The following is a 24,266-nucleotide window of genomic DNA, read 5'->3' as shown; positions in this document are numbered from 1 at the left end:
CTAAAAATTCGCTTTTTAATGCACTAAAGCCTCCAAGCGGGCGACATTCAGCGCAGGCACTGCTGCCCCTCACAAGCGGAGTGTAGCAGACGACAGCGGCTCGAACATCTCACCGCCATGTATTTAACGCTTTGAATGCAGATCTGAGTAAAATTGTTATAGTTAGATAAAATGATTACGAAGAAATGGCAGCGGAAGCTACGAAGCTTAAAATTAGATTCTAGTTCACTCTACTTAAAATAGTGGTTACACTTTCAGTTATCACAGTGTGGCCAGATTTTAGTGGTAAATAATAGTTCACTTGCATTCACTAGTGTTAACAATGTACACTGACTGGATAAATTTATTGAAACAATAACAATATATTGCGTAATCGGTTAACTTCCACAAATTTTTGCAAGAAAAACAATTGCCAGATTTCGCCGCAACAAAAACTGAACAGTGTTGCCTAACTTTCATGATATATAATATCACTGAGCCTTTATAATTTTTGTGTGACAATTTTTTAACCACATTTTAATTCCACATAACAAGTTACAATTTTTTTTTTAGTGTGACCGGCATATATATTGTTTTGCAAGTATATGTAAATGTTGATGGTTGCCAGATGTTAAGCACAGTGCTCATCTGTTGAGCAAGACACAGCAAGACGATGCTATTGTCTATTGTGGCCCAGCGAGTATCACCATCTTGGAGTGATGTGCGTGACGTATTTCTTTTTGAAACTGCTGTGATTGTATGGGCCTCCTCGATTATCAGTCCCGGATCGTCCGCATCGCCCGCGGACTGCCCGGGAAGCGATCAGAGGCTCGATTTTCCAATGTATTCCTATGAGCCTTTTAATCCTAACGCAGTCCCCGGACTGCCCGGGGACCGTCCAGGACTGAAAAATCGGGGATCCCCTATGTAGTGTGTATGCAGCCTGACCAGCCAACCCTCCAGCGACAACGCCAGGTGGCCCGATGACTTCTGCTGCAGACGGCGAAGTGAGATGTCGACGGACAAGGTGCTAACTACGGCGCTCCCCATAAGGTATTCTTATTTGGCCGTCGAGTAATGCTGCACCGGGTTATGACTTATTCGTACGCTTTGCATTCGCAGAGTTCAGTTTCAACATTTCTGCGACATCGTTAACACATATAGTGCAGGGAAACTGAATAGCTCGACGTCGATGTATAAATTTTGCATTGCCCTTTGGCCATTTTTTTTCTGTCAGCTGAATTTTTACAGCGAAGTTGTCTATAGTCTGTTGCAGAAAATTTTTGCGTCTGCAGACGGAGTCACATCGACAAAGAATTTTGATCATGGTCAAAACAGCGCATAAAAGACGAAGACAGAGAAGGGAAAACACAAACACGGCGCTGAGTCCCTTCTCTGTCTTCGTCTTTTATGCACTGTTTTCGCCATGAACATTCACCAACCTGCCCAGTTCGCCGCACTCGTAAAAGAATTTCGAATTTTCCGGCAGAGCCAATTTTCTGGTGAATGCTCTGTAGCTCTCAATCTAATGTAGGTAGTATCTCGGAAAAAAAAAAAAATTCACTGAAATTGGCTGCGTGCCGAGTTTTATTTACCTGTCATAATTAGTCTGTATTAGTTCACAGTGAGGAGGAGGAATAAACTTTTATTGTGCACACCACGATGTGCTCAGCCTCCCAAGTCCAGGAGGCCGCGAGTCCGAGCTGCGTCCACAGTGAAGTTGTGAATCCCCGTCTGCTGTCAGTGCATGCCCATCTGCAGGGGGGGAATGTGGCCAGAAAACGGCTGCAAGCTTTGTTTAATCGAAACCATTCCGAAACAAGTAGGCACTAAGATGGCTCTAACATTATGCCAAGTTTCATTTACTTTTCATGATTATGTAGTTCACAGTGAAGTCGCAAATGCTGTTGAATTCCCGTCTGCTGTCAGTACATGGGCGTCTATGGGAGGGAAACTGTCAGCCCGATGTTTGTCCGCTAGAATAAAACTCTACTCTTTCCAAGTTTCATTCAGCTAATTAATTAGGAAGCGTGCTCAATGGCAAATTACAAACAAATGTGTTTTGTCTCATCCACCCCTTCAACTGCACCGAGCTTAACTGCTCATCTTTCTTCACAGAGTAGAAGGGCACTGATTTTTTTTAATGCTTTAAAATCTTTGAAGTGCTTTTGTTATCCTTTACTAGGGATTTAAAAAGATTATGAAGATGGCACCTAACTTAGCTTCAGTCAAATGATAGCCATGACAGTATACCAAACACGTAAAGTTTAACAGGAACTGTATTTAAGCTAGATGTTTAGGAAAGTCACAGATAAAGTGGCGGATCCTCGAAGAATTTCCCGCAATCGCTGACTGATGCCACTGAGCGATGTCACTGTTCTGTATGGATTGGGCAATGCCGTCTTAAGAACGGGCAAAATTGACAACTATGTGGCAGCACCTCTGTGTGGCTGTTATTAAATCTTTCGTGACCGCGGGAAAATTGACTGATTTTTAGGAGTGCAAGAAAACATTTTTTTTTCTGCTAAAAAAATTGGTTAAGCACTTATCAGAGGAACACAAAATGCAGATTATTTAACGGCCTTTCTAAAAACACCAGTTTTTTAAATGTTTTCATGCATCATAGCTACAAAGAAAATATCAAAATCAAAATTTTTGGCAAGTTGTCGAAGAAAATTATAAAAAAGGAGTTGTGTATAACTAACCACTGGTAGTAGAAAAAAATTAGAATATATATTTTGTAGGGAAACATTTCGAAAACATGCCCTAGAAAAAATGTCGACTTGCGCGGAACAGTTTGTCAGATATAAAAAAAAATGTTAGCGCGCGTGGTGCTCGTGCCATGCGGTGAAGCCCAACCTCCATTTCAAAGTGTGCAGTTTCGGGTGGTTCCCTGGAAGAAATGCGGCTGTTTGACATTATCAGAGGCACCAATCCTATAGGCTGGCCATGCACTGTCAAGACTGAAACAAATATCAGGAACTCGGAGTTCCCATTTTCTCATTGGAACATTGAAAAAGCAGTTCAACTGAAACTATTAATTTCTAGTGAAGTATAAAGCAGAGCCTCAACATTATCGCTTGAAGCATGCAAGAAACCTATTTCCACATTCTCGCACAGGTGGCGCGCTCCACTAAGTCTTGGCAGGTTGAACTGTGACAGCTCAATTTACCTTCTTGTCCTTCTGTGCCTTCATTTGCATGTAATAAGTGTACTGACACCCTGTGTTTTGCCAGCTCCACCAAGTATGCCATAGGACCTTTTGGAATGTCATAAAAAAATTTAGGAAGCGGGTGGTTTGAAATGTCTTCTTCGATGCAAATTTTTTTGTAATGAAACCACCACTTCGCACCAAACAAAATGGTAGTGAGCTAGGAACTGCCGAATGTTTTGAATAAGGGACAGTTGTATGTTGTCTTCTTGGCGGTCCATTTCAGCCTGATGGAGGAAGCTGCAGACATGTGGTTTCTCTAATGTGCTTGCTTGTGTTGTTTGCGTTTCAGGACTCACCATCCAAGCCAGTGCAAGCAAGCCTGTCCAAGATTGTGTACCTACGTGGCAACTTGCAAGGTAACGGACAACGCTATGTACTGTCTTCCATCTTTTTAGATGCCACGTTGTCAGCACAGCACCGTCATCTGCTACTGCCCTTCAGGCTGGCGTGGGTGAGCATGTACAACAGATGCATGTACCTTAGGGCGATGCACACAGATCAGCGTCGCAACAAGAGAGCTGGACTTAGCTTCTATGCTTTTGCAGTGTGCGACATGAATAGTGCAGCCAAAGCCAAGCAAAAATGTTCATTCTGCTGACCAGACAAAGTAAAAGGGGGGGTTATACAGTGTATTGCTCGCATAAGCTCATAGTTGTGCAACTATAGAAACGACAGGGCTGTTTCCAAAACCCATCTAAGGCATTCCCACTGACTGCTGAGTTTTTTCTTCAGAAACACAGATCAAGATATGGAGGCATGCTACTAGGGCATAACATCTTCATAATGGATGCATTTCCTAATTTTAAAGAGGCCTGCTCTCTTGTTCACTTCTACAGAAGTCACCACTGCTTTTGACAAGCATGGCCCACCAAATGTGACTGTTCAGATTAATGACTCATTTTCACTAGTGCTGAGTACCTGAAATTCTTTACACTCGATGTAATATACCTAGCCATGTGCCGATAGCGATTTTTACCTTCGAAGTGAGTAAAAAGCAGATGATTGGCTTTCGAAGTGAGTAATTTGAACAGTTTCATAAACACAAATTAGCTGCAGCCATGAACACCGCAGTGATAACAGGCCACTTGATTCTATTGCAACGCATGCAAGAGTCCGTGAACTTCATCAATAAATGCAGAGTGACTCTCAAGACCACTTTGCATTTGATGCACTAAAACCAAATCGAGTTCCAATGCACAGCATACCCACTGTCGTCATTCAGAGCTGCACCCCTGACATGCCACTAAAGAGGTTACCACATGCCCGTGCACCAGGGTTGGTGCAGACAAGCAGCTTTTAGTTGAGAGTTCCTTCTTCAATGCACCCATCGCAATTGTTTTTTTTTCCTCCCTCCACTATTTAAGGTTGGTGGGTGACGCAAATAATGGCTCCACAACTTGCCAACAAAAACTGAAAGTTGGACATTCACGCTTCATCTGCCCACCATTTTTTTTTTCCCGCCCCCTTCATCTGTGTGGTTTACTCCATGCCTACCGGATATGTATAACCAACCTCAATTGGCACCTGCTAACTTGCAAGTTTGTTCAAATATGTTGTAATAGAAGCGAAATAAATGCATGCCTTATACTGGTTATCCAACTTTTGGATTTTTCAACTTTTGCGCAACAAACATATCACCCTTTTTATTCAGGCACACGTAGCTAAAATCTGTGGTTTACAGTACAGCCACCATGCAGATTTCCCGCAACTACTATCGCAGCAGAAAAAGCACTGTAACATCTGCCTGGCTACCACGCCTCGCATGCCGGTAATCGGCAGTGTAAGCTCCCTTTTGGCACAACAAAACCTCACCTTTTAATGGCACAAGCACGCTGGCAACAAAGATAAAACAGCACCTCGGGATGGAAACTTACACCATATATAAAGTGACCATATTCCTCGGACCCCAAAGCGGGACAGGGGGGGATGGGTGGAGGGAGGAGGCTGAAGGAAGAACGTGGCACCTAGCTTGAAGGCACATTAAGGATAATGCAATTTTGTTTTAACTGAAAGATCATTCGTGTCGTAGTTCTTTCGGCCTTTGTTCGATGAGCAATGGTGCGTTATTTGCTGAATAAGTAAACGAGTACTGATGCACGTCCACGCACTGTTCCTCAAATACACAAGGTTGTACTGAACGGTTTGTTGGTACACTGTAACTTAAGAAAACAGCTTAGACATCGGGACTAAGCAACAAACACGCAAGTTTCTTGCTTAGTCCCGTCATGTGCGCTCCTTTGCTGAAGTTCCTCAAACGGTTTCTTTATACCCTTTCATTCCTCCAGCTTTTCATTAGTGACACTGGGCTTGATACCCGTTTTCCAGAGTTCCTGCCGAAAGCAGGACAAAACACAGTCTCGCAAGCAGGTCAGCGGGACCACAGCCGCAAAACCGGGACGTGTCCCACCTAAATCGGGACGCCTGGCCACTTTAGCCATATATATAGTAAAAGGTGGTGCATTGAGTCAAAGTTTTTGTGTGTGACATAGTTATTTTATGAGATTTTATATGGTACTCGATGTATCTGAGCATGTGTTGCTGCATGCGTGCGCGACTTTGCTTAGCTCATCTATAGTGACTGAGCACCAGCACGTGAAAAAGATAAAAAAACAGGCATGAAACAAAAAAAAAAAAGCTTGCGCTTGCCTTGCCTGAGGAATACATCGCAAATATGGGTCCTCTCTTTAGGGTAAAAAAGAAGCAGCCAAACCTTCACTATCATGAGTGTCAAATTCAGGAATTTTTCATACTGTGTTAAAAGTGCGAAGAATTCAGTTCAGTATTTAAAAAAAAATGTTTGCACATGCCCACATTAAATTGCATTCTTGTGCTGGTGGACCATCAAGCCTGTAATGGTGAAGCAGTTTGTCTTGTGCAAACAGCAAAAAACAGGCCCTGCATGAATTTTTTGCCCAGGTCCACCATGGATATCCCCCTCGTGTTGAAGTTACCTGCCAGTCTTCAGCAGACACAGTCTAGCACCAATACAATGATTACCTGCGACCAACACCAGTAGCGGCTGCTGCAACCCAGGTCTGATGTTGAGAACTGCTACACAGGTTGATATTAGAGCGGCAGCCCAAACTGCAGCACACCGAGACATCAGCTAGCATGCTCAAGAGTGCACTTCAGCTGGTGTTCCAAGTGTGAGTGCAACTGTTCCGCCCACAGAAAACACCCGCATGCAAGTGGGCAGTGATGGGTCTACGTTGCTCAGCCAAAAACAGCTTCCCGCAGTTATGACACAGCACAGTACCCGGAAAGAAGATGGCTGCTGCAACACTCTTCAGAGTTGCATTCCTAAGAGAGGAGGAGTGCTTAAATATTTTCTGAATACACTAGCGTAGCCTTGCAGTGTAGTAAAGCCAAGCCACATGACGCAGGTGCGGGTTGTCACGTGCAAGAGAACACCAAATAAACACACTTCATTCCATGCTGAACAGTGGTGAATGAGGCTTCTTATTTTACAGACCCGTGTCAGCAACATTTGGTCAACAGTGTGTCAGTGTTCTTAACTAAATATGACAATACAGAGCAAAGTTTCCTCCAAAGTACTGCATTTTCTCAAAGCTATGCACACCCAAAAACAGTAAATTTCAAAGAAGTTCACACCTAAAGCGAATGTGGTTAAAATTTTTGCAAGCCTTCCCAGTTCAAGCTTCGCCAGTTCAAAAAAAGGGGGGAGTGGGGCACCTTAGAACAGAAAAAAATATAGTATAAAACTCGCCTAAAAATTCAGCACTGCTTACCTACAGATGTGGTCGCCGCAGCAGGCGCAATGTGCAAACAGTGCAATCAGCCACCCTATGGTACCTGGGGGAGAAGGAATGACAATTAAGATACGAGTGCACAAAAATAATAGGACAGGATGAAAATAATTGCAAGGTTAATCCCTTTCCTGAAGGAATTGGTAAGGGTATAATGTATATATGTGTGCATAAGGGCGAGTTTGCGGATACTTGCACACAAATGTGCTTTAAAATGGACTTCATACTGAAAACCTGGTGGTGTCCAGCCTCACCAGCCCACAAATCCTGCTCCTGTTGGCACAAGAAAATTTAATCTGACTCTCCACCGCAGGCCAATTCTGCTCCTAGCTTTGTGACCTGTAAAATTATGCAGCCACCACGGTTGCTCAGTGGCCAAGGTGTTGGGCTGCTCGGACAAGGGTTTTATCCTGGCCGCGGTGGCCAATTTTCAGATGGAGGAGGAAAGCAAAATGCCCATGTGTCAAGATTTGGGTGTTGCCGTGTTCGGTTAAGATCCCCAGCTGGTCGAAATTAAAGTGGAATAGTAGGCTACGGCACGCCTCCATAGCCCATGTGTAGCTACAGAGCGTTAACTCTTTCGTTACCACACCTATTCAAATCAATCACCGGTGATCGATGATTTACATTGCCTATTTCGACATGTTGTACTCGTTTCTCGTACACCTAATGTGGCCAGTGGTTAGTCTAGGCACTGCACTTTTAGAATCAGTTTAAATTTTCCTGCTCCGGCAACATTCAGATTTTTGACAGCGTTTTTTGCGAGCGGAGGTGCATGTGTTTTTGAGGAAGGGGGCGTGGCCGTTGCACTTGACAAAAACGCATGCCGCTCGTGGTTAGGCTACATTACCATAATTTTTTTTGTCAAAAGGCTCCTGGCAAGTCAAGTACCAAATAATGTTGCCAGCTTTGTAATCCGACAGCGTTGAGAGGTGATAATTACTTGAAAATGACACCAGCTATTCACTAGTGATCTTTGGTTCGGAGAAAGGATAGCTTTATTCTGCCAAATCTTTTTTATCATGGTCCCTCACATGTCTAGCAAGTGTGCCTGGCATTTTCAGCCAGTTTCTAACAGTTTCGGTTTCGTTTTTGTGTTGTGAAATTCATATTTGGCGCTACTACGCAATTACCCAACTACAAGCTCATTTGCCATGGCGCCTCCGTTGCCCACTACTGTGCCTCGAAACAGGCGTGCCGCTCGTGCTTCCACTTAACCCACGCCTTACTTCTGCGATTGCAGCTTCAGGTGAAAGTCTAAAGATAACACCAAGTCGGCGGGTATCAGTTCAGACGAGGAGAACGCTACCAATCGGCCTTGAACACCGCCAGCTGCTCACCAGCCAGTTTTGGTTTTGTCCGAGGGTATTTCCGGAAGTCTAGTGTCGCCTCTTAGTAGAGCTGTCTATTCTGAGAAAGTCTCCAGCAGCCTTGTAATTGCTTCTTTTCGAAATTGTTAGGTGGCACTGCAATGTAGTAGGAGGGACCTTAGTAGGCTTGCAATGCTGAAGTCGCTTCATAGCACGACGGCGGCTTGGTGAAAGCTTCCTGGGCATAATTCTAGCGCATCGTACCTTGTTCCTGCAAGCAGGGCTACCACAGCGAGTTAACATGATAATAAACTGCAAATTAGAGTTATGACTGATAAGCGATGATCAGAACGTCAACACGCATCCACCAGAGAGTTTGGTTTTCAACTCCAAGCGGATTTTTTCGCATTGCTTGCTTGCCTTCAATATTGTGTTGGTCATAGCATTGACAAGGTGTTTATAAATCACGTGGAGGCTAATTGGGGTCTTTAATGTTGTCAAACCACCAGATTTCTTCTAGAGAACCATCCAAAATAGCAAAATTTGAAAAAGAGGTTGGGCTTCACCGCAAGGCACAGGCACCACGCGTGCTAACTTTTTCTTTTATATCTGACAAATTGTACCGTGCAACGCAATCTTTTTTTCTAGGACGGGTTTTTGAAATGTTTACCTACAAAATGTATATTCTAAATTTTTTCTACTAGTGGTGGTTTATTATAAATAACTTCCTATTTTTTATTTTCTTCGACGCCTGGACAAAAATTTTGAATTTTATAATTTTTTCTGCAATCATTATTTATGAAAACATTATTAAAACTGGTGTCGTTGGAAAGCGCGTGGAATCATCTGCATTTTATGTCACTGCAATGTGCACCTAACCAATATGTATAGCACAGAAAAAATGTTTTGTTAGACCCCTCAAAATTGGTCAATTTCTCACAGTAAAGGAAGAGTTAAAAGGCCAACTGCACTGAAAATTTTCACCTCTTGAAAACCCCATTTTCATATAGTTTGCCTAAAAAGACTGTCATATACAAAATGTGACTGCTTAAAAACGCGTGCGCACAGCATAAGCGACCAACAAAATTTGGCCATTTTGAAACTGATGCTGAGAAGAGCGTGGCTATTACGGCCAGGTTGCAGTTGGTGAGCAAGAGGCCATAGTTAACCTGCTTGCAACGTGACAGCTCTCGGAGAAACGCGCTCAGCTGCGCTCAACCAGTTCTCCTGTTTAGCCGGAGGAGCAAGCACCCGGCCGGTTGCAGTGTCACTTCCACTTCATGCCTGTTTGTGCAATCCACCGGCAGGAGCAGCGTTGTCTGCAACAGAGCGATTTTAAACATTCCTAACTGAATAACAATGCATTTCACGGGGCTGCCAGTCACGTTTGGTTTGGTGGTCCATAATGTTCGTTCAAAATAAATCTGGCCAAGGTGAAAGTTGAGTGCAGTTGGCCTTTAAGCTCCCCCCAAAATATAAATATCAGATGCTCCACTAAATCGGTATCCAAAAGCTGGCGCAGAATTCCTGTCCTCAAGGGTTACTAGTGGTATGATCACGATGCAAGAAAAGACGTGGAATTGGAACGTTTTGGAGCACCGAAGCTACACCTGAGCCATGGTGTTGAACCGGTGGACTGCTACAGATTAGTTTGGGCTGCCTTTTATTTTAACGGTTGCTTGTGTGGTCTCTCTGATTGCCACAATTTTTTTGTATGTACACTGTGGTGGGCACACTGCAAATCAGAAGCCCAGAGTCTTAGTTTATTTCTGAAACTGAGAATAACAAAAAAAAAAAAAAAACAGGCACATTTCGTGACCACATTGCAAACTGCTGTAATAATGTCACGTTGGTCTGCAATGTAGTGTGAGCAACGTCAGCCTGCAAACCTTTGATGTTCCGCTAGTTTGTAGTGAACGCTAACTTTGTGCATATGTTCAGGCAGCATTTATAAATATTGAATAACCGCCTTGCGATTAGTCACTGTGGAGACTTGCCAGTGCGCCGGCATGGCTCATGCCACTTAATTGGCAAGGAAAATTTGGTGGGAGAAGCAACACTTCTGACTCAGGCGAAAATGCCCTAATGCGTGGTTTGCTACTGGTTTCATCTGGTCTCAGATGTGGTACATCTGGTTTCAACTGACCCCAGTCACCAATGGCTTGGTTTGCTACTGGTTTCATCTGGCCCCAGTTACTGTGTAACTGCATTTCAACTGGTCCCAGTTGTCCATGGCCTGGTGTGCTACTGGTTTCATCTTGTCCCAGTTACTGGGTAACCAACTTCAATTGGTACCATTTGAAATTGCTTACCCAGTATTTGAAAATGCTTACCCTGGTGTTTTTTGTATTTCGCTCCAATCAGCAGTACGTCCTCAACAACTGAGAATCAGTACACAACCTCGTGCACAGCAGCACAACCCCTCAGTGCAGTTCTCCAATTACTTCCGCGTTGAGCTACCATGGCACACCGGCAGGTACTAGCAGGGGGAACAAGCTGTGGGGTAACCTTTTGACATAGAAATGTGTGTATGGAGAGGTATTGGGCTGCTGCAAAGTAGGACTATATTGCACCATGCAGATAAAAATTGCCAGGTCATCCGGTAGTCCCAAATTGCTGTTACGTGCTATAAAGTTTGTGGCCTTGGTGGACTGTGTGCTGTTAATCACCAGAATTAGCATAATGGAGGAGCTATTTATTAGCAACTTAACTGGGACTAAGATCTACATGAGCCCACTCTCAAAGGCTTCAAAATGAATTGTTCACCTCAAAACATCAAAATTGGGGAGTAGGGGCATGTTACAATATATGCTATCTGATGGTACATCACCTAATTTTTGGACCAGATCTTGTATGCAGCAGGACGGGTGCAGGAGCTGGGGCTACTAACATGCTGAGTGGCATGAAGGTTCCCAAGCACAGCACAGGTCTTTCAGTGATGATGCAGACAGGGTGCTTTATGGTGTTTCACTGATGCATATAAGGTGAACCATTCTCAACCACTGTGTTGGGTGTTTCACTTGGCACTTCACCCACTTAGCATTCGATCACTTGGTACATTGCACTATATCACTGGGTACTTGAACTGATATTTTTTCTCTTGTTTTCATAGTACTTTCTAAGCTCACTTTTCACTTCACCAGTGCACCAGACTTGAGTGCACTGCACTGAAAAGAAGTATGCAATCGCACTTCACTTCGGCTGCACCACACACTGTGCGAGATCACATTGTAGCACTGCATGGCACCCATTTCAGTGAACTTCAGCCAAGCACTTCTTGTAGGCTTTAGAACTTGCACTTCCTGCACACCACCACCACCACCACCACAGTTTTCACATTCTCTTTCCTTCTGCACTGCACATTGCGTTGCCAGTCACGGCAGCTCATCCTTGTTCGTTATGGTCCGTCAGGGCATGATGAAGCTCAGCCTGGCATGTGCACCACACTTGCACCACGCAAAAACAAAACAACGCAAATGTTGAGCAGCAGCACTGTCTCATGTCACGCAGTACTGGCACACACATCAAGGAGCACAACACAGCCATAATGTGAGTCACCACACAGTCTTGGTTAGGGGCCCCGCACACCCCCACTGCGTTGAGAAGAAAACTGACTGCCGTAAAGTCCGGAGAGGTAGCCTACGCAAAAGTGGAGCTTACCTAGGGGAAAGGCCAATGGGTTAACTTCTGGTGAGCAACCAAAGAATTTTGGAGGTTCCTGTGCAAAAATTAGAATTGTTCCGAATTTCGGAGGGTTGTCTTTTAGAAATGGGCTATCTGTCCGGATTTTACGGTAGCCATTGCACATGCAACACAAACTTATTTTACACTTCTGCTGCCTGCCACTTCTGTGACGGTCAGCACGATCCATGGCTTGTAACTAAGAAAAACTGGTCAACCAATTACACAGAAGCGCCTTAGTCTCTACGGGATGCTTCTTGGAGGGTTTGCTGAGGGTTTCTTGCGTGCAAGGTGCTTCTTTAGGTCAGTCTGCCCAAGGCCACCTGAAACAGGACAGTGTATTAAATTGATTCAAGTCATGGGGGTGCAAGCAAGCAAGCACATTCACACATCACTGCCGTTTGAGCACTCGGTAGGAGTTCTCTCCAAGGCTGGCAGCAGGCGTCTGGCCGCTAATCAGCCTGGTTGGCCACCCACCTCTGTGATCACCGATGCGCCACTTAATGAGCCTTGTTTGAGCTAGTTGAGGTAGTTCTTTCCAATGCATAAAGTACTAATAATACAAAGTCAACATGATCACATGCCATCAACCAAGCTAACCAGTTTGTGATTTTGTTAGAAAACATACACCGTAAAAAGTGGAGCAAAAACTACAAGAAATTGAAACAAGATGCGCAGTGACTTCCAAATGTTCATTGTGAAGCACCTAAGTATAATTAGGTAGAAAAGAATACAAACCACATCAGCCTGTGTTGATTGCAAAGTAAATCCCAAACAATTCCATATTTACAAGTGGCAAGGATGGCACATTGATACGGGGGCCACCCACTTTCTTTACGTGATAGGCTTCAATAATCAGTCAATCAATATCAATCAATCAATAATCAATCAATCAATAGGATTCAATAATCAATCAAGCTTCAAACTTTGTTCATTTTATGGTGTCTTCTCTTTCAAAAACCTAGTGTTTTTAGGTTGTGTCATGCACCGGCATCATTAATAATGACCAGCCATGTGTCTTTCCAAATTACTGCACAAGCACAAAGCAGTATTCACGTCCAAAGGCTGGTCCAGTCATTTAAGTAGCGGCCTGATCGCCTTATGTATGTTAACCTGTAACTCATTGGTATCTTGTACATCCCATAATTTGTGCACCCAGAGTAAAACCTGACATGCTTCCTAGCAAGGTGCTAAGAAAAGGAAGCTTGTACTGTATCTTTCACTACTTCCTTAAAATTGCAGGGGATGTGGTGAAAGCAAGCTCTAACGAGCATGTTTTGTTATGATCCAACTGACTGTGCGCTACTTTTTTCCTTCCTTTCACCTTTTGCAACAGGCCCTCACAAATGCGACCAGAGAGGTGGAAAGGTGGAATTTCTTAGGCACGTGGTCTGGTTACCTCATGGTGACAAAACTCGGACGTCTTCTTGCTAGCTTTTAGTGAGCATTAATAAACACAAAATAGGCTCCTTTTAGTCATGGGGTCGTACAAGGTACAGTCATTCAGGCACCATGGATGTTTGCTCGATTATTCGCTTTTACAAAGAGAGAACTCTTTAATGTAGGCTGGAGAGGTCAGCTCTGCTAGCGGCAGTGCTTGCTACGCCAGATGGGGATGATTACAATGCAGTGAAGCGAATGTGAGAGATCGGGAAAGCAGCAATACAAAGGTGAAGCATAAATGTGTTGTAAGAGAGAGATTGTGTAGCGGCAAGTATCTTGTCCTCTTGCCTATCAGCTACAAGCATGCTCTCCTCGCAGTAATGTTACCAATACAAAAAGCCATGTTGCTCCGCTGTTTGAGCTAGCACGACTGCTCATGGTGCAGCACACAAGCTGTGTGCTGAGTCAAGTTTAAAGTGGAATTTAATTATTTTCTTGCCTTTGGAACATGGATGTGAAGCCATCAGAGACAGTGATGAAACTATTAGATTAAGTGAAACTGACTTCAAGTGAATTAGACATGACACGTTCTAAAGCGCAAAATAATTATCCACGAATGTTATTCTTAAAACAATGAGATCTCTAAGCAGTGATTATATTCATCTGTCAAAAGATGATAAGCAGATGACACAGAGTGTTGGTGCAACATAAGAACATGTGCCTGTCCCTTCCTTCAGTATATGAAATAAAGACTGAAAACGAATGGTGGTAAATCTCAAACACAATTCTGAAAGCTCTAAAGGGTGCGCCCTACTAACATCTACGACATTTTTCAGACCACCTTCTCACATTGATTGTAGGGTTGAACGCGCCAACGCAACGCAGGCGATGAGGCGCGCCATAGTGGAGTCCTCCAGATTAATTTTGACCCCCTGGAGATCTTTAACGAGCACCGAAATCTCGTACACACGGGTGTTTTTGCTTTTCGCCTCCATCAGAAAAGCGGCCGCCGCGGCCGGGAATCGAACCCACAACCTCGTGCTCAGCAGCACAACGCCTTAGCCACTGAGCCACTGCGGCGGGTCACCTCACAAAGTTCAATCCTTTTGCTGACAGCGATGAACAAGACTTCATGAGGTATGGGTAATGGAACAGCATAAATGTTCAGTGCCTAAAAAAATAGGTGGTGTGGCGTCCTGCAGTATACCTTTTTCTATAGAAAACTCGAAGTGCTCCAAGTGTGCTCCAAGAACCGTGTCACCCATTACACAGAGTACACAGGTAACATTGTTCATGAGATACTGCTCAGTTTTAGGCTAATGTGCACCAGCCAGACAAGCTGTTGCCTCAATGGCTAGACTCGTAAATGCCACCTTCCAATGCGCAGCAACTTTGATGGACACGTGGCCCATGGATGTAAAAGATGTAAGTGTACACCTCAACTCAGGAACACAATGTTCTTGAAGCAAGCATGGGAGGATCGAGCTGAGGCAGAGATTATCAAAGCCTACTACAAAAAGAAAGGTGTAGATCACTGCATCACCAAGCTATCCTTGTTCCTATTTCAATAAGGAGTTGACTTCTTCGCGTTATTTCTGGTTGCCACTTTGACACTCGGTTATTCACGCCCATTTGGTTACCTAAACCTTGCCCTTCCTTTTTTTCTCTCTCTCAAGCAGAGTAAAAGCAACAGACTGGGCTTCTCAGAACTTCAAAGGGCATTCAAGACAAGTATAAGGATTACTTCATGGATACATCCACTGTGGAAAACAAACTGGAGATGAACTAAACTTGCGAAAACACCAGTGGGAGCCTGGAAGACACTGGGAGAGGAGGATTGAAGGAAATCATAACTGGGCATACATACAAAGGGGAGGGTGACATCCAGATTTAAATGAACTACAGAGGGATAAACTTCATGTCCCACAACCTAAAAGATTTCTAGGAGGACTTTTGGCTGGCATACTGAACCAGAGGTTACCATGAGACCACGAAAGCTTGAGTTTAAGCTGGAAAGGTGTACTATAGTCCTAACCCCGGTGAAAATGGAAAGAGCATTTCTACTTGGAACATTGCTGGCGCTAGGGGACAAGGACGAGGATCTACACACACAAATGAAGCGCACGTGTGTAGACCCGCCTAGCGCCAGCAATGTTCCGAGTAAAAAACTAACTAGCCCCATTTCAAGCTCTGGAGCTTTTCTAGCAAGAAATCATAATTTCCGGCTTCATTTCTGACTGGATTATTAGATTCTAGCTGGAATCGACAGTTTCTAACTACAAAAATTCTTAGTCTCCAGCTTGTGGGTTTTTTTTTTTTCTTCTAGCTGGACTGACTAATGCTAGCTGGAAATAAATCTCAACCCAGCTAGAAATGAACTAGAAACTGAATTTCTAGCAAGAAATTCTGCATTTCTAGCTAGAACAAATTTCTGGTTTAATAATCCAGCTACAAAAAACATATATTTTCACCTGGGAAGGCAAGCATTTAAATAAGCCTTCAAGGAAACAATGCACCTGGAAAGTATGGATGGCTGATTCGAAAAATGTACAAACAGGGGTTTGCAGTTGTTGCCTCGGAGAAACTTAAGTTTTTAACTGACTCCGCAATCTCAGCTCTGGGACCACTTTTTCAACATAGTGATAAACATTATCACAAGACAGGTCAGTAAAAAGTTCTTTGGCACACACAATACATGGATAGCACAGTCTCCATGTGCTCTATTGCGTCTCCATTTACTCCATTGCGACTCCATTGCGTCTCATGAATGATGGTGAGAGAAATAGCCAGAATCAAAGATTAAAGGCCAGGAGACAGCTTTGTAACAGCAAGACTTGATAATCTCTACAAGCGAAAGATGAAATACAAGGCCTGCAATGCAGACGACCAAAAAATCAAAAACCTCAGTCTGATGGTTCTGGGATCAAGTGGTCAGTTGATTTCAGATATTTGGGCTCTGTACTCAACAAAACATAATTAGAGAGAAAATAAGCTACCAGCATGATGCAGGCAGGTTGAAAGAGCTGGAAGGACGTTGCAGGAGGGCTCTGTGTCAAAATATTCTAATTGAGCTTGAGGGCTGCAGCAAGGCCACTGGCATCACTGACGTGGCCCCAGGTCAGCAGCAGAGGCAGCAATGCCATACAGAGTTTGATTGTCTGTCTAACAACCAAAGACGTGAAAAACAGCTGAAATGTGAATGGTGATGTGAAAATGCTAAGCAGCTAGAAAAGATGGTCTGGAACAGCCACATCTCAGGGGCTCTGAAGGTCGCAAGGCAAAACACAATGAGGCAGGACGAGGCAGTTTGGCCACGCAATGAGGAGCAACGACAACGCATCTACCAAGAAGGTGTCGGTGTTGGATGTCTCGGGGAAGAGGACGCTATCTGAAAGAAGGGGGCAGGGATACACCAAGACGGACTACAGAACGGAAAGTCATGGAATGTAGTCAAGAGCACCAATCCCACCCCACACAACCCCACGCAAAAAAAAAAAGGTATAAACAGGATATCTGTTAACTGCCCCCCTCCCCCCCCCTCTTTATTACATATCAGATTTCAATCTCTCAAAAATGTCTGGGGAATACCCTGCCTGGCTTTATGTGGCTTTTTTTTTACGTTGATTATATTGTATAGGGTACACTAAAGTGTAAAAGCAAGTTGGCCTGTATTGGTAGATTAATGTGTCATGAATATTAATATACCACTCGCAACAGCAGATATTACTTATTAACGCAGATAATGCTGGAACTGTGAAAACCGGTATCGCCGCCCCATACATCTTGCCGTACTACAATTTGACATTACAAATCCCGAATGGTGAAGTGAAATTGGTGCAACCAGTCAAAGTGTTCATCTGAAACAAACACTGATATAGGGACATGTAAGTGTAAAAATAAAAGAAATGTATACAACAACTTTTACTGGTCATGTGCTGTCAAGACACAAACCTCTACTAGCAAACATGAAATACGATACCTTAAACCAATTCTTCCAATCCTTTTTCCATGTTTCCCCCTCCCAAAAATAAAAAGAATAACGTGGGGAAAAACACCTGCTCCAGCCGCGCTATGTCAGGTTTGCAGCCAATCAAAAATAAACCAACAGGTGTTATAACCTAAACATATTATTTGCTGAAAAAGCCAATTTGCAGAATGCAAAAATAAATACCCTCACATATCGGTTCGCTTTTGGCCAGTTCATATACCCACATGGTAACGCACGTCCACACGCGTATGGAATGCGCACATGAGCATACACCATACCAAAATACCTTAGAGCATGCCACTAGAACACGAGTGGGATCATCGATCCTGCCGTGCCCACCCGAAAACACGAGAACACCACTTTTAAATCGCGAACGGCACACACTGCTTGACCACATGGCAGCAGATGATGGTACAGTCACGGCAATGTCACAAAAGTTGTAGGTGGACATGAGTTCAAACACCTATCAGCACAGGCTTTGCCTCCAGGCTCCGCTCAAAGGTCATAGGGGAATGTTATAAGCTGGGTTAGTTGGTACTGTTCCATGGCGGGTAACAGTGTGAAAACTAGACGAAAAGAGAGTCAGCGCTTGTTCGTGTCTCTCCCTTTTTGTGTTTTCATCCAGTTTTTGCACTGTTACCCGTCATAGGGGAAGTCAGATGTCGTGTGCAGAGCATACAGGCACCGGCTACTTGAAGACCACATTCACTGCTATGAAATGTCTGGCATGCTATTGCCGACAAACTCCACCAGTCCTATTAGAATTTTCACCGCTTCAGCGTTGTCCAAAGCCTGATGCAAATGAAGAGGTTCTAGTGGGAGGCGAACGATGCGTCTTAATCGGGACACAAGGGGTACTGTTTTTTCACAATCCAGGAGATAGGGGCTGATGGAAAAAGTACTGTGATCACAGAAGCACGTGTTATTGTGCAGCAGTTCAACCAAGTGGAAATAATAGGGGAACCGTCCATGGCTGGCTAAAAGTTGGGCGAGTCTTCAAGGCGGAGGAAAGTAAGAAGGTATGGCCAGAATACTTGGTACCCATCCAAACAACTCGTCGTTTGCATTTTCGGAGCTCCACCTACGCTGCCACTCCAGCCGACCTGCCCTCAAGTGCCATGCTCTTACAATTTGCTTCGAAGTACGCCCCTCTGCTTCTTCACACCTGGTTACCGCACTTGTAGCGACGACATCGGCGAGCTCGTTGCCCCATACCCCGGAGTGGCCGGGAACGTGGAAGATGGAGAGGGGAACGGAAGAAGCCAGTGATTGATAGCTAGCTTAAATTTCATGAACAGTTTCAGAGGGGTTGAAGGGATCTCCTCAAGCAAAAATTCGGGACAGACAGTCAGAATAAACGAAAATGGTACAGGAGGGCTAGTTGGTGTTGAGGTAGAGGTACAAATGGTGTAAGGCAATAGCTTCTGCGCTGTAAGAGCAGGCCGGTGGCGAAATTCCAAATCTTTGCGTCACCAAAACTACATCCGATGAACAGAACACAACAAACATGGCACCGGCAGATATCGGGGTAAAATAACCGTCGTGTACATATGTAAGCCAGGGCTCAACGTTATCCGTGTAGATGTACGGGAGTCTATCTTGCGGTGTGGAATAGCCAAGCGCAGAGCGGGATGGCAGCAGGTCCAACGGAGAGGATGTTCCACCTCACCCAGGGAAATGAGTGTTCCATGCAGCTCAATGGACCGTCGCAGGTGAAACAAGTCGAAAAGACCTGTCTCGAAACAGGTCTTTTCGACTCATTTTCTTGGACTTGTTTCCGTAACCACCGGAGACCAGGTGGTAGGATTTGTTTCAGTTTGATAGATTGTAGGGTTTAACGCGGCGACGCTACGCAGGCGATGAGGCGCGCCATAGTGGAGGACTCCGGATTAATTTTGACCACCTGGGGATCTTTAACGTGCGCCGAAATCTCGTACACACGGGCATTTTTGCTTTTCGCCTCCATCAGAAAAGCGGCCGCCGCGGCCGTGTTTCAGTTTCGATTCCGCTGAAATGTTTTGCAAGCGTCAAGTGTAGTCAAAATATGCATGCAAGCGAGACAGCCATCAACTTCTTTGATCAATGGCGTGTGCTTTTTCAACATCTGCTCTTAGGAGGTAGCACCTCCTGGGCATATGTGGGAAAGCTTCGCTGGTGTCATTATGCCCCGCCAATAAAGAGCAGGCATTTGATGGCTGATTGCTGTACGCTGCCACACCGAGATGGCATTAAAAGAGACCCTTTCTGATTGGCTGCAACAAAAGTGGAAGCCAATGACAACAGTTAAGCTTTCAGGAAGCTGGCGACAATTGAGTGAAGTCGGGCTCAGCTCGCTCTGGGCACTTAGTGGCGTGCTTTGAAAAGTCACAAAATGCTAGCATATAAATGCTAGCCATAATTGATAGCTATAAAAATGCTAACCATAAAAATGCTACCCATACGAGAAATGCTATCCATAATTATTTATTTCTCACCACACAAGCCATCGTTGGCTGTTGAACAAAAGCCGAGACAGCTACGAAACGCGCGATCTTTCACTTAAAACTAAAAACTAAGTTTTTGAGCTTTTAGTGTTCCTTTAAATATGATAAATATAACTGCAGATGATGCAAAATTTGCATCAAGAAAGCTTTTATATGCATTTTGAGGGTGTCAATTTTAAAGAGAAAGAGCAATGCACTGACTGATTTGTTACATTACAGGTGGCACGAACTCAGTTTTGAATAATAGGACTAGAGCCACTAAATAAGCTTATTTAGTCGCTCTAGCGTAGACTACCGACAGCTTGCACCAACATTAATTCATATGCCCTTTCTGGGCGTTAAGGTTGGGCAAATATTTTCTCCTTTTCGAGGAGAAGTACAAATAGCTGCGAAGAGCATTTGCAGATGACATTGATGCAATCCATTTGCATAGGGGGCACAAGGCAGATGCGCTACAGAAGGGCATAGTATCTGGGCAAGCATTCAGTGTTTCTGAAAAAAAAAACATGCATATGGCGTGATTTGCGGCTTTTCTATTGCATTAGGTGACGATTTAACATTGGGGTCCTAGGTCAGAGAACGCAAGGTACTTTGATTGCTAGCAAAAGTGGACAGCACAATAAAATAACAACAATAACCTGACAAGCTTCGACGTTATATGTATTCCCCATCATTTTTTCTCCCAACTGTGGACTAACAACGACAGGCTAGTAACACAGCATGCCACGAAAACGAGTGTGCGCGTGTGTTGGTTACTGTAAAAGAATGGAGTGCACCTTCAGCGGCATGCACGTGTCAGCTCGCCCGGAAATTGTTCCCTATACAAATGGATTTCTGGCGATAATTTAACATCATCACTGTGATGCGTTGCTGCTCTTACACAGTGGAGGTCGTGCGACCAGCAGAACTAACCTTTTTTCCCGCCGAAGTTGAAAAGGACCGATGAAAGGTGGCCATTTTTTTCTTGAGTGCGCAAACTGAACCGGAGCTGTCCCTGCAGCGTACCTGGTACATGCTATCATATAGATTGACCACAAATACGACCAGAAATCCTGCAAGCCAGTGACAGGACACGCGGAAAGATTCTAACGTCTGCACTCGACACAAAGCAGGCAAACATGGACATCCAGGGAGCCGGCGACACAGATTGTCCTTAGGTAACGCAAAAAATCCCCACATGGGTCCCATATGTCCCTAATAAACTCGAAGCGGTGATATTACCGTCTCTGAGGGAAATTGAAACTTTTTGGCTGGTAGATACGCTTTACATACATGCCGCGTTCTGTTTTTTTTTTTTTTTTTTTTTGCAGTTTTCTATGAGCACATTAATAAATTGTTGAGTCATCTTCAGCCGGGCTTCGTTACATCTGGTAGCTCGCTTTCATTTCCTCGCAAATAGTCCCCAGATTGTCAGTTGAACGGGTACTCTAAAACATGAAGACAGGTGTGTACATTTTTTTTTCGTTGCGTCTGCTCTGTTGTCAAGGAAAATTGCTTCCCTTTACTAATGTCCCAAGGAGATCTTGTTACACAATAGAACAGTTACCGGTGCGCCAAAGCGCTTTTACTTTGCAGTGCACACTCTTAACTCGCATAAGGTATTTTCTGAAGACGTGTTTTAAGTGTCGAACCTGCGTTATGATAAGAATAAATTGGCATTACCAGTGATAGCATTATAGGCCTACTGGCCAAAAAGTGGCACGTGCCTTGAAAAGAAAATGTGAAACCGTGATGCAGGGTTTAGACTTTTGCCGCAACTGTCGTAATAACTTTAAAGGATAACGTCAATTCACGACTCAGCCAACCGAACTACTACGTGACACGCCGTTTATTTTTTTTTTTTTTTTGCGTCCATTGATGTAAAATGGTTTTGTTGTGCAGATTCTTCACGCGTAATATATAGTCCCCGCCCGTAGCATTGTTCTAAATGTCCAAGAGATTGCACCTTACATATTCAGCGAAACTTATTCGCAGTTTCCATCTGGAGCGAGCGAGCGAAGCAACTTTATTAAAAATGCCTGCAGAACGATTAGCCGTCCCATGTAAGGAAGGCGTCACCGTGACGCGGCCATGACGCCATGACGTCTTCCCGGCTGTTGGCGGCTCTACTCCGGCCGCGGCCTCACTACTCCCTTTGGTCGATTGCGCATGCCCCTGTTTTGGGTGGCAGCCTCCCTCCGGTTTCGCTCGGTCGTTGCCTTTCGAGGGCCGCCGAGATCTGCTGGACGGCCTGGGCTTGGACTTCTTGATCGTAGCAACGCATTGCGGCCTCGAGCCGCGGCGGGATCGTTGTCATCGTTGTAGCTTGGTGCGGGTTCTTGGCACAATCCCAAAGGATGTGAGCCGCAGTGGCTCTCTCCTTTCCGCACACACAACAAAGGTCACTTACATACACACTCGGACATATGTGCTTCATCAGCACCGGGGTAAGTAACGACCCTGTCTGTAGTTGTCGATATATTACTGCTTCCTCACGGGTCAAGCCCGGATGAGGTGGTGGCATAGTCCTTCTATCTAGTCTGTACCACTTCACGATTTCATTGTAAGAGGTCATCCTGTCCTTGGTTTCCCACCACCACGTCGGGTCGACCGCAGTAGTAGCGGCACGGTTGGTTTGTCCTCGCGCCGCCGCGTTCGCCGTCTCGTTGTGGTTTGCGTTGCCGCGATCCGAGACATCACTACCCATGTGCGCCGGAAACCACTTAATCACAACACACCTACTTTCACTCGCGAGATCGACCGCACGGAACACACGTGCGGCTTCACCACACACTCTTCCTCTGGCGTAGTTTTTCACTGCCGTCCTAGAATCACAGAGCACAGTCGTGCACTCGGGGTCGGCGATGGCTAGGGCAATGGCCACTTCCTCTGCTCGATGCGCCGCTCGAGTCCGCACACTCGCCGCAGTCCGTGCTGCACCGGTCGCTGCCCCTACAACTGCTGCGGCGAAAGCTCTTCTGCCATCTGGATACTCTGTCGCATCCACAAACACAGCACTCCTGTCTTTGGCATGGAGATCGATGAGCGCCTTGGCCCTCGCCGCCCGCCGCTCCTTGTTGAACTCGGGGTTCATAATTGGCACAGGACGTACCCGCAACCGTCTGCTAATTGCTTCTGGTACATGCACGCCTGTATTCTCGGGTCCCCCTTCCTTTGGCTCCAGGCCTAGGTCACGCAGCACTTGTCTGCCCGTTCTTGTTTCCGATAGCCGCACGAGCTGGGCGGTCCTCTGCGCCTCGGCGATTTCTTCCAAGGTGTTATGCACTCCCAGGGCCAGGAACTTTTCGGTGCTTGTGCAGTCGAGAAGTCCGAGTGCTGCCTTGTACACTTTGCGTATGAGAGCGTTGATCTTAGTACGCTCGCATTGTGGAAAGCAGCAACGTACGTAATGTGGCTTATAGCGAAGGATTGCACTTGCCGGGTGAGGCTTTCTTCCTTCATGCCTGCTTTTCTGTTTGACACCCTCTTTATGAGGCGAATCGCCGTGCTGACTTTGGCCGCGAGACGGTTCACCGTCTCACCGTTCACTCGTTTGCGCTCAATCAGCATACCCAGCACTCGGATCTTCTCTACCTCCGGGATCGTGTGACCGCCGCTCGTTCTGATCTTGATTTTCTCTTGCTCTCTCGCAGGATCGTTGCCTTTCGCCTTCTTAGCTGCCCCTTTCGGTGGAATCACCAACAGCTCGGACTTGCTTGGAGAGCAGACGAGCCCGGACCCGCCCAGCTGCTCCTCGATAGCATCAACCGCCTCTTGCAATGCACCCTCGATGTGTCCGTCGCTTCCACCTGGGACCCATAGCGTTATGTCATCAGCATAGATGGTGTGTCGGACCCCCGCGACTCGCGAGAGCCGCTCGGCCACCCCAATCATTACAAGGTTGAAAAGTAATGGCGAGATGACCGAGCCCTGGGGAGTCCGGACACTGCCGAGCTTCTTCTCTTTGAGCCGCAGGTCCCCGGCGTTGATCTCGGTGGTCCGCCCCGCCAAGAAATCCTTAATGTACGCATAGGTTCTGTTGCCCATGTTTAGCCGCGACACCTGGGCCAGGATTGCAGAGTGCCTCACTTTGTCGAAAGCACTCTGCAGGTCTAAACCCAAGATGGCTCGGTTGTCTTGCGTGTTGGTAGTGTCATCGAGGATTTCATTTTTTAGTTGTATCATGGCGTCCTGAGTTCCGAGCTTGTTTCGGAACCCGATGATGGTGTTTGGGTAAAGCCCCGAATCTTCCAGGTACCTCTGCCACCTGTTCATGAGAACATGCTCCAACGCTTTGCCCACACAGGATGTAAGCGACATCGGCCGGAGGTTCTCAATGTTGGGTGGCTTGCCCGGTTTGGGAATCAAGATGGTCTTGGCAGCTTTCCATTGCAGGGGCAGTGACCCGGCTCGCCAGCATTTGTTTAAGTATGCCGTGAGGTTCTCGATGACCGCTTCGTTAAGATTTTTCAGCGCTCCATT

General features: G+C 45.4%; 1 protein-coding gene and 1 long non-coding RNA gene across 11 annotated transcripts in view; one reads left to right on the top strand and one right to left on the bottom strand.

Moving 5' to 3' along the window:
* Positions 1 to 20,957, bottom strand: part of LOC144155851 (uncharacterized) — a 1,021,707-nt gene extending 1,000,750 nt beyond the window's left edge. For 2 of the 10 annotated variants that reach the window (XR_013319655.1, XM_077687533.1), the window contains exons 1-3: positions 20,718 to 20,955; positions 11,101 to 12,274; positions 6,943 to 7,006 (exon numbers count right to left, since the gene is read on the bottom strand). The gene's annotated coding sequence lies outside the window, so the exon portion shown is untranslated. Of the gene's footprint in view, positions 1 to 1,552; positions 1,735 to 6,942; positions 7,007 to 11,100; positions 12,275 to 20,717 lie in introns of those variants that run through there. The other 8 variants (XR_013319659.1, XR_013319660.1, XR_013319661.1 and 5 more) reach the window with 7 other exon arrangements.
* Positions 639 to 6,643, top strand: LOC144155852 (uncharacterized). Its single transcript, XR_013319662.1, has 3 exons — positions 639 to 1,032; positions 3,483 to 3,549; positions 6,110 to 6,643. It is a non-coding gene; the product is annotated as an uncharacterized LOC144155852 (long non-coding RNA).
* Positions 20,958 to 24,266: the final 3,309 nt, after the last annotated feature.

This window comes from Haemaphysalis longicornis, unplaced genomic scaffold (assembly GCF_048455015.1).
Source record: "Haemaphysalis longicornis isolate Haplotype H1 unplaced genomic scaffold, Haemaphysalis longicornis Haplotype H1 scaffold_1, whole genome shotgun sequence".
In the NCBI taxonomy this organism is placed as follows: Eukaryota; Metazoa; Arthropoda; class Arachnida; order Ixodida; family Ixodidae; genus Haemaphysalis; species Haemaphysalis longicornis.
Note: the sequence above shows the minus strand (reverse complement) of the source record. Positions and strands in the feature narration are given on the sequence as shown.